The sequence below is a fragment of the Pinus tabuliformis genome, chromosome 3_2 (assembly GCF_031772625.1).
Source record: "Pinus tabuliformis cultivar Carrire ecotype Pingquan chromosome 3_2, CPIR1, whole genome shotgun sequence".
In the NCBI taxonomy this organism is placed as follows: domain Eukaryota; kingdom Viridiplantae; phylum Streptophyta; class Pinopsida; order Pinales; family Pinaceae; genus Pinus; species Pinus tabuliformis.
The window spans coordinates 156261261-156267277 of record NC_142302.1 but is presented as its reverse complement, the minus strand read 5'-3'; the positions used below and the strand labels follow the sequence as shown (position 1 = coordinate 156267277).

Sequence of the window (6017 nt, the reverse complement as noted above, 5' to 3'; positions counted from 1 at the left end):
TGATTTTTTAATCTTAGACATGTGCGATGCATCATGAGGTAAGTATTTTGATGTGCATGGATGTTTATCAACCATTTAATCTAGTCTTAGTAATAATAAGAGTTCAAACTTTTCATTGTTCTCTTTTGTGTGACTAAGTGTTTGGAATAGAAAGACTCTTGGAATTATATCTATCAATATCCTAGCATCATTAGTTTCTTAATCTTTGAATATCTAAATCCACAATGCATAAGATGGAAAGAAACTTTAAAAGAATTAAAGTATGTAATGTAGATGTAAGATAAGTATTCAGTGAGACAAGGTTATTCAACCACTTGCCCAATTGTAGAGAAGACAACAATTTAGAATCTGGAAAACAAACCAAACTAAGTTAATGTGTGTATTGTAGATGCAAGAGACATACTCAGAAGTATTAAAATATTTAAACACTAGTGTGTGCGCATATATATTATTCCTTTACACTCAACAACTTTCTGTTTCATGAGTTCAATTTAACATCCCAAACTTTGTTTGAAGGCATTTTGCATTTTTGCATCATTAAATATAAAGAAATCTTCCTTATAAAATCATGCTCTACTAAATAAATTAAATTAATATATATATATGCACATGAGCCAATTTATATTTTTTATTTATATTTTTTTCACTAAACTGATTTTTTTAATTAATTTTTAATGAAATTTTATGAAACACTAACCTAACTGCATCTCCCCCATAAGTACGTCTCCCCCTTAACATAATGACTCAAAACTGAAGTACCCTAAGAAATTTCAAGTAACTTTGGACTCTAAGTAACTTATAATTGGAAGTAGGAAGGAAGATAAGTGATTAATGTTTTTTAATATGCTTCCTTTTTTGGCAAAGCATCACTATCAAGGAAAAGTTATTTGACCTTGTGTTGTCCACCATAGCATCCATGTATAGGCTAAACACATTGAAGGGCCAATTAGATGCAAACCCTATCTTTTTCATTGGGATTGATCCTCATCTAAAGTGGGTTTAGGAACACTTTGTGGCTGAGTAGGGTTTGTTAGCAAGATGAGGAAGTGAAAAGAGTACTAGAGATCACAGATGATCACCTACTAGAGCAGAAACCACATAGCACCAACAGAGGGTTCAAGCATAGGCATCGCACTTTGGGTTCAAACTAGTAGCTTAATGTTGCATCTATGAGCACCCCGTCAACCTCACATTCAATAAACCTGCAACGATACACGAATCACCAGCAGACTTAGGTTAATACTGATGTAGTTTTGTATGGGGTATGAAAATGTGATGTAGTTTTTAAATTGTAATCTCTACTTGTCTTGCCCATCGTTGTGCTATGCCTTTTGGGCTTAAGGGGTTATGATAATCAATGAACGCATGACTTAATGGGTAACGGATATCTGCAAAATGTGTCTTTCTATCGTGATGTTCATAATGCGTTCGTTACTTATTTTTAAACTAAACATGATTTATTTCTATCCCGTATATCAAATACTAGCATGCCAAATATTACTCGTAAACCTAGTCACAACTCACCTGCCTTTTCAAGTCCGAATATGGTAACAATGCTTTTGTATAGGACTACTACAGAACTTTTTACCCTTGAATAAGTGTGTGTATATATAATTGTAATTCATAATAATAAAAGAAGTTTACGTCCAACAGAGTTTTCATTGGATAATTAAGCTCGGCCAGACTCATCAGAATGCATTAAACTAATCGCTATTCTCTCGAAGGAACTGATTCTTAAAATTGGCCTTCACCATTGCGCTAGAATTTAGACTGATTCCTATGATGTAAGGCTTAAGCACAAGTGGTAAATGTAAGCACCATTGGTAAAAGCTGGCGTTTTGCGGTCCAGTTATTTAGATTCAAGTTTTTGGAGAAATGTTGTTAAACTGGTTTTTTGTGGTATTTATGAAATAGTAGCCGCAGTTTATCCAAAATTGCTGATTCAATAAAAATGTTCGTTAACAAAATTTCTCAGATGCATATAAATTTCGACTCCAAAGCTGCCAAATGTATTTCATAATTTCGATATTTGCTTAAGTCTCTAAATTTCGACTTAACTCCAAAGCTGCCAAATGTATTTCACAATTTCGATGCTTGCTTAAGTCTCTATCTAACTCACCATCTTCCAGCTACTGGCCAATGTTATTAGTTCTTACCACTAATATCCTACTACCCTACACTCTTTCTAGAGTGCATTACTCGCCGGTTCAGAGGCATGTTTTATTTACTCACTGAAGCAGAGATAAAGCTTATTAGCTATGTTATGCAAGTAAAACTAGGTTTATAACTCTGGGAAATAAATTTATGGCTGAGCAAGTTGAGATGTTGTGTTTGTTGCTTATTATAATAAGAATTACCAGTAATCTCCACAGGAGCACAATCCGTCCTTGAAATGATGGAAACGATTTGCATCCCTTGCAAAAATTTCTCGTTTGACAACTTTTGAAATGAACTTACTGGCATTATGGCAGTCGCCACATATGCGAAGGTTCTTCGTGATCGAGATTGGAGTTCTAGGGCATGTGTTAATGAGACCAAAGGCAATAGCTAGCTTCTCACTATGACTCCCTAGTATGTCTTTCTTGACCTCATCCTCAAGATCATGCAGCACAAAGTTTGTGTCAGGTACATACCCTGCTGCCTCCATCTTCCCCGCCAAAGCATCCCACATTGCATAAATTTTATCAGATTGAGGATGGGACCTGTCTCCTACAAGGAATGTATGAACCTTATTATTCACCTCAATCAAGCTGCATCCAGGGGTTTTTCGCACCCCCCTCTCTTTCATCATTGTTCTCATTTTTGCTGCATCACACCACTTCCCAGCTGCAGCATAGATGTTTGACAGTAAAACATACCACCCAGAATTTTCAGGCTCTATTTTTAATAGCCGTTCTGCCAAATGCTCTGCTAAGCCATAGTTGGAATGGATTCGGCAGGCACCAAGCAAGGATCCCCACACAACAGCATTAGGCTCTATTGGCATTCTTTTAATAAATTCATGCGCCTCCTCTAATTTCCCTGCACGGCCAAGGAGGTCAACCATGCATGCATAGTGCTCAATACAGGGTATGATACAGTAATCCCTACTCATGCTCTGGAAGTACTGCCAACCCTCATCAATCAAGCCGGCATGACTGCATGCAGTCAAAACGCCCACAAATGTGATGTAGGTTGGCTTCACCCCACTGTGCTCCATTTGAGAAAAGAGCTCAAGAGCATTTTCAGCATGCCCATTCATACCAAGACCCTCAATCATGGCAGTCCATGCCACAGCATCTCTGTCAGACATTTTGTCAAACAATAGACATGCCATTTCAATACTTGCACATTTCGAATAGAGATCTATGAGGGAGGTCTCTACAAAGATGTTGATCTCAATCTCATTTCTAATCATGTAACTATGCACACACTTACCTCGTTGCAGAGCTCCGACCTGTGCACACGCTCGGAGAACACTAACCATAGTAACGGGACCCGGTACCACCTCCTCCAGCAGCATTTGATGGAAAAGCGTCAATGCCTCATAGGCATGTCCATTCTGAGAATATCCAGCAATCATAGAGTTCCATGACACCAAATCTCTCTCACACATTTTGTCAAACACTTGGCGTGCGTTCTCTATACTTCCACATTTTGCATACATAGCAAGAAGGGCGTTCCCCACAAATAGATTGCAATCCAATCCGGCTCTTATTATAAAATGATGAACCTTCATCCCCTCTCGCAGATCCACCAAGGTAGCGCATGCCTTTAGAATAAAGGGAAGAATGAGTTCATCGGGCTGTATGCCTTTCTGCCGCATCTGGGAATAGAGTAGAAGGGCTTCCTCACAGGGTCCATTCATGGCGTACCCTCTGATGAGAACATTCCATAAAACACGGTCCCGTTTAGGGGAATTTTCAAAAACCAGTCGTGCATAATTCATGCGGTCGAACTTTGTATAGAGGTTTATTAGTTTGCTCAGCAAGAAAACATTTCCATGAAACCCAAATCTGAAAATGTGGGCGTGTAGTTGGTGCAGTTGATTGATGTGTGTACAAGCTTGCAAATATGAAGCCACACCTTCGTAAGTATCAATAACGGCGTTTGGCTTCTGTTTCTGTTTCTGTTTCTGTCTGTCAGTGGTTTTGCATTTAATGGAAGTGGAAACTGCAGTTGGGCTACGACGATGGATGACATAGGCATCGCCATTGATTTTGATGTAAGAGTGTGCATGAACATTTACATGCTCTTCCTTTTTAAGTATGTGACGAAATTCTGCTAAGTTGGAGGCTGCACAAGGTAGGATTGTCTGTGCCAATTCCATTCTTCAACTGAGGGGACGAGAAAGACACCCCATGTATTTATTTCCAATTTAGTAATTAGTATACGGTAAACTTCTTCGCACTCATAATACAGGGATCCCTTAATGCAAGAAATGTTACATGTCGAAAGCGAGGGTAGCTAGAGTTTTTATTTTTATCGGGAGAGGAGAATACATAAAATTGCAGAAATGTTACATTGGAAAGCGAGAATAGCTAGAGTTTTTCTTTTTACAAGGAGAGGAGAATGGATGAAATTGCAGAAATGTTATATTGAAATCGATAGTAGCTAGAGTTTTTCTTTTTATCACGGGAGGAGAATGGTTAAACTTGTTGCTGTAGAGTTTTTCTTTTTGTTACAGGGCGGAGAATGGTTAAACTCGTCGTTCCTCGGGTGGGGGAGACTACTTAAATTTAAATTTTATTTTCACAAAAAAATCACATATTTGTTATTTCATTGAAATTAAAGTATATATATTATTTTTCAATTATTTTCTTTTAGATATGTCTTTCTAATCAGAACAAAAATAGTGAAACATAAAATACACAAGAACCCAACGTTTACAGTATCTTTAATTCAGAAAAATGTTGTAGATATTCACCCTCAGGATATCAACATCTTTTTTTGTTATCACTAAATGTCCAATATGCTGAAGTAAAGCTTCCTTTGATCTTTTGTCCGCGTCAAAGTTGCATTCTCTGTGGATATCTGCTACCTCTAATGGCTCAAAAAATTCTTGAAGTTGGTGAATTCTTTGTTTCTAAGGATTTAGGGCCAAACTATGTAATGTGTCGATCCCCAAGAACAATCAATAACCACTCGAGACTTACCAAAGATTATAGGCACTTCACATGCCTAGATATTGCAAAATCGAGGACTAGCCAAAGCCCAATTAATTTTGCGTTATTATTAGATCCAGGCCCTACCCCCAAGCTAAGAAGGAAAGAATGGTGGTCATTTAGGTGAAATGTTACTCCCGCTCCTAAAAAATCCTCGATATCACCGTTAGCTCCGTCAAGAAAATCCCAAGCCTTCGAACAATCTTAGGCCAATTGGAATCATGCACTTCTTCTTTACCCCGTTTGTGTTGAGTTCCTTCATTGCTATTTTTTATTTCTACACCACATGTCATATATTTGGAAGTTGATTATCAAAGATGGTCCAAGTATGCCAAAGGACCAATCTTGGAAGGATGGAAAAATACTCCAGGGTTGGGGTTTTTGTCCACTCTGTGAGGCACCCTCCTAACGATCTACCCGACCACGACCCTAGGCCTCCTCAAATAAGATCGTTTATGACACTGCATGTGAAAAAACACATTCCAAGAACAAGTGGGTTACTGGATCTTGATAATCACAGCAGAGTAGGCATCTTGTAGGTCCTTCCCAACCACGTCTTTGAAGATTATCTTGCATGAGAATCTTGTTATTTAGTGCCAGCCAAAGAAAGAGGTAGATCTTTAAAGGGCATCATAATTTCCAAACAACTTTATACCATTGAAAATGGACTAATTTGGCTTCTTGTGTCACCATCACTTCATAAGCTAGTTTCGTTGTCACCATCCCGCTCTCTTTATTCATTTTCCACATGAGTGTTGAAGAATGTAACTAGGTTCGGTCTTCATAATTGTATTTGAGACAATGAAATGTATTCATTAAAAGAAAGAAAAAGAAAAAGTTTATTATTATTATTATTATTATTATTATTATGAC

At 37.7% G+C, this 6017-nt stretch overlaps 1 pseudogene; it reads right to left on the bottom strand.

Annotated features, from left to right (window-relative positions):
* Positions 1–1986: 1986 nt before the first annotated feature.
* LOC149180281 (pentatricopeptide repeat-containing protein At4g21065 pseudogene) lies at positions 1987–4558 on the bottom strand (annotated as a pseudogene).
* Positions 4559–6017: the final 1459 nt, after the last annotated feature.